The following is a 9,102-nucleotide window of genomic DNA, read 5'->3' on the forward strand; positions in this document are numbered from 1 at the left end:
TAAGTAGAAACTGCAATTAGGCTTCATTTATCCGTTTTTGATGTAAAAAGAAAGGGGTTGGTCGAAATGACCTGTTTTGTTCTCTAAGTAGCGCTGAAGACCAAATCCAAGACCTTGTGAAGCTAAACGCTCTTCCTGTAGCACTATTAGGCGCTCACTGACATACCAAAGGGCCGGTGGCACTCTCAAATTGGAGGGGTATGGCTATGCCCAGGTCAGAGGTGGACGCAGATCTCACAGGTGAGAACTCACGGAGATGTCGTCCTTCTGACTGGCGCTAAAGGGCGCACGTGGCCCGGAGCCCCTCCGTGTGTTCTTCAATCTCATATAGTCGAGGAAGGGCTCTCCAAACCCCCACCCCCAACCCACCCTAAACCCGGAAGGTGGCGACTGAGCCTGAAACACCCTTGCAAATGTCAAGATGAAGGGACCCTGCCTGCTCCCTCTCCTGCCACCCCAGAACTGGTGGAAGGGACTGGTGGAAAGTTTTTCTTTTGCACCCTAGAAGAGACCTCAACTCCTACACAAGTTTTTTCTCCGTGCACAGTGGATGTCAAGTCTTAGATATCTTGATAGTCACTCTTGATTTGGGATCAATGGTTGGGGTGGAGATTTGTGGCAGTGTCTCTGAGGATGTCTTAAAGAGTCAGACATACCGAAAGTGAATCTCTCTCTGCCCTTCCCTTTGCTGTGTGGACCTGAATAAAGACATCTCAGTCTTTTCAGTTCTTTCTAGCCCAGAGACAGGATGAGTACCTCTTAACTGTAGACTTGGGACAAAGACTGTACACCATCCTATACCTGCAGGTGGCTCAGAGGGCTTCTGTAGAGACACGAGCCTGCAGCCACCCACGCGCAGCTCCAGAGTGGATGTTTCTGCTCAGGAAAAGAAATGCTTACTTTTCATTGATCCACCTAATGGTTTGTGTGGCTAATCAGCCTGAACTCCATCCTATTCTTTGTCTGCAGTTAGATCTAACTGTTGATCTAATTACCCAGGTTTAGAGTTAGACCCTTACCCGGAGCTGGGAGAACTGCTTCAACCATCTATTCCTTCTAATGGAAACCCTGAAGCCTCAAAGTTGCCTTGAGCTAAAATGGCAGGTAGCAAAGGAAATCTTATTTTCCACCAAGCCCTAATTAATTACGGGATGTCATCATAGCCCAATTAGTATTTACCCAACAATGTGCTGACCCTGATCCAGCCAAAAGCTTAACTGACATTTAAATGGAGCACGATATTTAAATCTTAATTTGATTACCTGCTGGTAATAATCTTACGATTATAAATCCAAAGTATCACTCGGAATACATTTGCATACGTAAAAGAATCTGACCCCATTGTTGTTCCATGGCACACATGGCTGTTGGTTTGACTTTCAATCCAGAGCTGAATATACTTTTATGGAGAAAGAAATAACGGAATTTTTCCCTGCACCGAAGCCTGCTTGGAGAGGGAGAGAAACACATGCACATCATAAAAGGGCATCTGGGCAAGCACAAGTGCCACGCCTGTCACCTGTGAGATATGAGCCACCTCTGTGTGGGTTACTGATTCTCTCACATTTCTGCGTACAAGTCAGTCGATAAAACAAAAGCCACTTCAGAATTCCCAGACATTCAACACTAATTGTCACAGAAGGGGCAGTGGAGACTGTCAGCCTCTGCAGAACTCTCAGGCTGCCATGGCCTCACTGCCTATATTCTGGCTGTTATATCTCTAGGGCAACGTTCTCCCAGAGGAATAGAGGGTTTGCGGGCTTATCAGCACACAGGTGTGCACATGCGCAGAAAAGAACCATCTTGGCAGCTGGGAGTCCTGCACCAGTGGAAGGGTAAGTCCTGGTCCTGCCAAGACTGAACTCCCCAGTGAATGGGATTGTTGGGAAAGGGCAGAATGTGCGGGTGGATAAGGAGAGGAACACCCCTATAGAAGGGGAGTGGGAGATGCTAGGGAGATATTAGCCTGGAAACCAGGAAAGGGATAACATTTCAAATGTAAATAAAAATACCCAATTTACTAAAGATGGAATAAAATAAAGACACTCCTTCTGGAAGAGGAGAATGTATGATTTCTTTTCAGGATCTGTGGGAAGACTTTGGACACCTGGGCAAATGTTTAATGACCTATAGATCTTTGGAAACATTTGGATAGTTTCAGAAACTTCTGGAAAAGTGGAAGATCCAAGATCTCTATGGCAAGAGAGGAAGGTTTTTGTGAACCTGGAATGTGTGGGGAAATTACCTGTCCAAGTTTTTCAGTAGAAGAGTCAGCAGAAGGTGGGCCAGGCACAGTGTGATCTTCTTTGAATCTTTCACTGTTTTCTCCAGTACTGTGTTCTGTAGATGTTGCAGGCACTCTGGCTCCCAACTCATCAAACTCCACATGTTCTTCAAACCCAGTAGACATAACCTGGCTTTTTTTTCACCTTCCCAAGAATGGGCACTAAAGATGAGGCCACTCTTTTTCTAGTAGCAAGATGTAAACAGATGTTCTGGTATCCCTGGTCCTCAGCACCGAGATGTATTAAAAAAATTAAAACACTTTTTTATGTGTTCTCACCACACCTGGTATTTACAATATGTGTGAAAGAATCCAGACTAACCCTTAGTTAAATACTTCTTTATTTATTAATACGCAGCCCTTGGAATCTTATATTTCCAATTACTGCTTCCCATCTGCTCTAGCTTGCTGTCTATTTTATATTAACTTCAGATCTGAAAATATATTTCTATTATATCATGTTACAGAGTAATCGTGACTGAAAATGTTAATTTATGTCCTTTTTTAATTACTCTGTTCCTCATGCACTGATTTCTGTGAATGGATATGATTTTCTGACTCATAATTTCGTCTCCCTAAATGATTCTTCTGTAACATTCTTTTTCAACGTCTACTTTTTAATTTTTAATTATCTCTGTGTGTCCAGGTATGTATGTATGTGTGTGTGTGTGTGTGTGTGTGTGTGTGTGTGTGTGTGTGTGTGGATACATATGAGCACACTGAGAAAGCCAGAAGGGGGCGGTAGATCCCCTGGAGCTGAAATAACAAGTGGTTTTGGGTCACAGGACATGGGAGCCTGAATCCAAACTCAGATCTTCTGTAAAAGCGGTTCACATTTTTAATTACTATGTTGTCACTGTGGCACACTTTTAACATTTCTTCAATTAGTCCAGTTTGTTAGCAATTCCATTAGATGTTGTCTGAGAAAAAACAAAATTTTTAAAAGTTTTATCTTTAGTAGGAACTTTTTTTCTTCTGAGCACAGAATTGGAACTTTAGAGTTATTTATTTCGGAAGTGATCTTGTGCCATCCTGCTTGTTTTGCAGTGGGCATGATTTCCAGTCTAACCACAACTGTACCTTCTGTTTTGATTCTCTGTTCTTTTCCTTGTTTATTTTTTTTCTTTCAGGATTTTTCCACTACCAAGTTCTTTATTATATAAATATATATTCATATTAATTATGTATCTCTCCCAGCTCAGCTTTTAACTTTCATGAGCCCTGAAGGCTGTGTCTGGCTGTACTGTGTTCAGCATCTAGGATAGCTCCCGGGTCTCAGCAACATTAAGTGTTTGCTAAAAAAAGGGGGCTTTTTACTCTTATTTTACAGATGAGATGCCTCAGGCAGAGAAAGGCTATGGTAGCGGATCACACTGGGATTCCTAACGTGGCTTCTGAGAGACTTAATGAGTTGAAGACAGAACAGGAGAGCCTAGGTTTCTTAGGGTTGTTCATATAAGGTCTTAGACACAGAGGATGAAAGGTAATACGTTCAGAATGGCGAGAACAGATCAGAATTAGGTTACTACAATTCAGTGTGGATCCGCTCACATCAGCCCCTCCCTGGATGTGTGGCTTGCCTGGAAGAGTGTGAAGAGAATTGTACATTGAATCCTGTTCTGACATACAAGCATTAATGTTGAGGACAAATATTTTTTATGATTATAGCTATAAAATTATATTTGTTTTGAGTTTATTATATTTTATTGTATTTATTGTATTTTATTGCAGTTTATGTTCGATACAAGATCTTACAAAGTAGCTTTTGCTGGCCTGGAACTTGTTTTGTAGACCAGGATGATTAGAAGACAATCTTTAAAAAACATTCTTAGGAGCAAGTAAAAGCTAGTCTGGTTATTTCACTGCCTTGATGGACCTTGCCCTGGGGACACATTTTAATACAGTAATGTGTGGAAAATACTGATTAATTGTTACTGATCCTCCTCCATGACTCAGTCTGGAAGGAGCCAAAAGAAAGCTCACATCCACCTTACAGCCAGGAAGAAGCAAGGACTGAACTTGAAATCTTGAAAGAAGAGAGTAGGGACAAGAGCTTGTACCCTGAATCCATGTGTATATACCAGGAAGCAAAAACTAAATAATAGTGATAAAGGCATCATCATGGTTTGAATATGCTTGAACCAGGCTTATCCCAAGCCTGACAACTTAATTTTGATACCCAGGATCCACATTGTGAAAGGAGAGACCTGACCCTCTCAAGTTGTACTTTGACATACGCGCGCGCGCGTGTGTGTGTGTGTGTGTGTGTGTGTGTGTGTGTGTGTGTGTGTGTGTGTGTGTGTGCTTACAGATTAATAATGGACAATTTCCTAGACAGGAACCAGGTATTGAAGTTAAATCAGGAACAGAAAAACCAGTTGAACAAACACATCACTCCTAAGGAAATAGAAGCAGTCATTAAAGGTCTCCCAACCAAAACTATCCCAGGTAAAGACGGATTTAGTGCAGAATTTTATCAGAATTCCATAGAAGACCTCATACCAATACTATCTAAACTATTCATCAAAATTGAAAAAGATGGAGCACTACCAAATTCCTTCTATGAAGCCACAATTACTGTTATACCTAATCCACACAAAGACCCATCAAAGAAAGCGAACTTCAGACCAATTTCCCTTATGAATATCGACAAAAAAATACTCAACAAAATTCAGGCAAACCAATCCAAGAGCACATCAAGACAATCATCACCAATGATCAAATAGGCTTCATCCCAGGCATGCAGGGATGTTTTAATATATGGAAAACCATCAGCGTGATCCACTATATAAACAAACTGAAAGGACAAATCCACATGATCATTTCATTAGATGCTGAGAAAGCATTTGACAAAATTCAACACCCCTTTATGACAAAAGTCCTGGAAAGAATAGGAATTCAAGGCCCATACCTAAACATAGTAAAAGCCATATACAGCAAACCAGTTACTAACATTAAACTAAATGGAGAGAAACTTGAAGCAATCCTATTAAATCAGGGAGTAAACAAGGCAGCCCACTCTCTCCCTACTTATTCAATATAGTTCTTGAAGTTCTACAAAGAGCAATCAGACAACTAAAGGAAATCAAGGGGATACAGATTGGTAAAGAAGAAGTCAAAATATCACTATTTGCAGAAGATATGATAGTTTATATAAGTGATCCCTAAAGTTCCACCAGAGAACTATGTCAGTAAATTGGCTGGGTATAAAATTAACTCAAATAAATCAGTAGCCTTCCTCTACACAAAAGAGAAACAAGCCGAAAAAAAAAATATTAGGGAAACGACACCCTTCATAATAGACCCAAACAATATAAAGTACCTCGGTGTGACTTTAACAAAGCAAGTAAAAGATTTGTACAATAAGAACTTCAAGACACTGAAGAAAGAAAATGAAGAAGACCTCAGAAGATGGAAAGATCTCCCATGCTCATGGATTGGCAGGATTAATATAGAAAAAATAGCTATTTTACCAAAAGCGATCTACAGATCAATGCAATCCCCATCAAAATAACAATGCAATTCTTCAAAGAGTTAGACAGTACAATTTACAAATTCAACTGCAATAACAAAAAAACCAGGATAGCTTAAAGTACTCTCAACATTAAAAGGACTTCAGGGGGTATCACTATCCCTGAACTCAAGCAATATTACAGAGCAATAGTGACAAAAACTGCATGATATTTGTACAGGAACAGAAAGATAAACCACTGGAACATAATTGAAGACACAGAAATGAACCCACACACCTATGGGCACCTCATTTTTGACAAAGGAGCCAAATCCATTCAGTGGAAAAAAGATAGCATTTTCAGCAAATGTTGATGGTTCAACTGGAGGTAAACATGTAGAATAATGCAAGTCGATCCGTGCTAATCACTCTGTACAAAGCTTAAGTGCAAGTGGATCAAGGACCTCCACATCAAACCAGATACACTCAAACTAATAGAAGAAAAACTAGGGCACAATCTTGATCACATGGGCACTGGAAAAAATTTCCTGAACAAAACACCAGTGGCTTATGCTCTAAGATCAAGAGTCGACAAATGGGATCTCATAAAACTGCAAAGCCTCTGTAAGGCAAAGGATACTGTGATGAGAAGAAAATTGCAACCAACAGATTGGGAAAAGATATTTACAATCCTACAACAGATAGACGGCTTATATCCAAAATATACAAAGAACTCAAGAATTTAGACCTCAGGGAGACAAATAACCCTATTAAAAATGGGGTTCAGATCTAAACAAAGAATTCACACCTGAGGAATGCCGAATGGCAGAGAAACACCTAAAGAAATGTTCAAGATCTTTAGTCATAAGGGAAATGCAAATCAAAACAACCCTGAGAGTTCACCTCACACCAGTGAGAATGGCTAAGATCAAAAACTCAAGTGACAAGAAATGCTGGCGAGGATGTGGAGAAAGAGGAACACTCCTCCTTTGTTGTTGGGATTGCAGACTGGTAAAACTATTCTGGAAATCAGTCCTGAGGTTCCTCTGAAAATTGGACATGGAACTACGTGAGGATCCAGCTATACCTCTCTTCGGCATATACCAACTAGATGCCCAACATATAAAAAAGACACATGGTCACTATGTTCATAGCAGCATTATTTATAATAGCCCAAACCTGAAAAGAACCCAGATGCCCTTCCAAAGAGGAATGGATACAGAATATATGGTACATCTACACAATGGAATATTACTCAGCTATCAAAACCAATGCCTTTATGAAATTCATAAACAAATGTTTGTTACTGGAAAATATCATCCTGAGTGAGGTAACACAACTACAGAAAAACACACCTGGTATGCACTCATTGATAAGTGGCTATTAGACAAAATGCTTGAATTACCCTAGATGCATAGAACACATAAAACTCAAGACAGATGATCAAATTGTGAATGCTTCACTCCTTCTTTAAAAGGGGGAACAAGAATACCCTTGTCAGGGAATAGAGAAGCAAAGCTTAAAACAGAGACTGAAGGAACACCCATTCAGAGCCTGCCCCACATGTCGCCCATACATATACAGCCACCCAATTAGACAAGATGGATGAAGCAAAGAAGTGCAGGCTGACAGGAGCCGGATGTAGATCTCTTCTGAGAGACACAGCCAGAATACAGCAAATACAGAGGTGAATGCCAGCAGCAAACCACTGAACTGAGAATAGGAACCTCGTTGAAGGAATCAGAGAAAGAACTGGAAGAGCTTGAAGGGACTCGAGACCCCATATGCACAATTCCAAGCAACCAGAGCTTCCAGGGACTAAGCCACTACCTAAAGACTATACGTGGACTGACCCTGGACTCTGACCTCATAGGTAGCAATGAATATCCTAGTAAGATCACCAGTGGAAGGGGAAGCCCTTGACCCTGCTAAGAGTGAACCCCCAGTGAACGTAATTGTTGGGAGGGGGGTGTTAGTGGGGGGGAGGATGGTGAGGGAAACACCCATATAGAAGGGGAGGGGGGGCTAGGGGGATGATGGCTGGGAAACCGGGAAAGAGTATAACAATCGAAATATAAATGAAAAATACTCAAGTTAATAAAGAAAAAAAGGAAAAAATTCTAACAGAATTATGCATATCATTCATTCTGCACTCGAGCTTTAGTGAATTTCAGTGGGATCAGGTTATGGGGTGTTTTCATTCTGATGAATGTGTCTGCAAGTGTGTTAAAAACAAAAGGCTTTGACATGTCCTTATTTAAATTAAAATAAATTAGTAGTCTATTAAGAGATATTATGACAGAGCTTGACAGTAATAATGAGGATCTAACTTCAGCACTGTGCCAAAGGTATACAGGGAGAGGGTAATGGAAAGTGATGCGTTCTCAAAAAAAAAAAATGGAGAGAATTGACCTTGTCAGTGGTGAGCTGGTTTTTGAAATTACATTGGCAGAACAAAGGAATGGGGATTGGGTATTGAAGGAGACACTTTAATGAATCAGCATACCAAAGTTTTGGAAATAATTCATCTCCAGTATAAATTGAAGATGGAGAAATAGATCACACCTACAATAGTCTTAATGTACTTCTAGAAATTTTAAAATCAAAAAGTTGAAGATCATCTAGAATCTTTCCCCAAACTGAACAATGATGATTTGCATTCTTACTCTCTTCTTACAAACAAAATATGTATGGAATGGGTTTTGAGAAGTCTGAGTATGTCCTGTGCAATGGGAACCTCTCTCACTTATTTTTCTTCATTTCAGGAAGGCAGTTGCCCTATGATGTTTAGACATATCACCTCCTCTGACGTTTGATGTGCAGTGAGCCATTTCCAAAGACTTTCACTGTGACTTGGGTTGACAAGCAATCACCTTCTCATACAGTAAAGCATTCCACATCTAGCATGTCACCTTGGCTCTTCCAATGCACTTCTGAGTGTGGAATTTATTTTTATACAAATGACCAGCACTGTAAATACATTTCAGGACTTTCTTTATTCTGTCATAGGCTCGGGACAAGATTTTAGGTTTACAAGGTATGTTTCAGTCTAGGTCTCAGAAAATCTTTTATGTCAACTATAACATCAGAAACTTCCAAATCTACCCCTAAAACATGCATTGGGTTGAGGAACTCAATGAGCCTTTTATTATTTTGATCATTCGTACAAAGAATTTCTGTTCCATTTAACTGATACAGACATGAATTGCACTGTTATTGTGTTGCCTCAGTGTCACCTACTGCATTGTACCTGGACAGAGGGTTCACAATAGTTCAGTTCTGTAGCAATTCACAATGTTGCATTTCCAAATACAAAAGAATCCCCATCCCCTCTCATTGAGTTTCTCACTATCAAACATTCTGTTCT

Source organism: Rattus norvegicus, chromosome Y, assembly GCF_036323735.1.
Source record: "Rattus norvegicus strain BN/NHsdMcwi chromosome Y, GRCr8, whole genome shotgun sequence".
NCBI classification, from domain to species: Eukaryota; Metazoa; Chordata; class Mammalia; order Rodentia; family Muridae; genus Rattus; species Rattus norvegicus.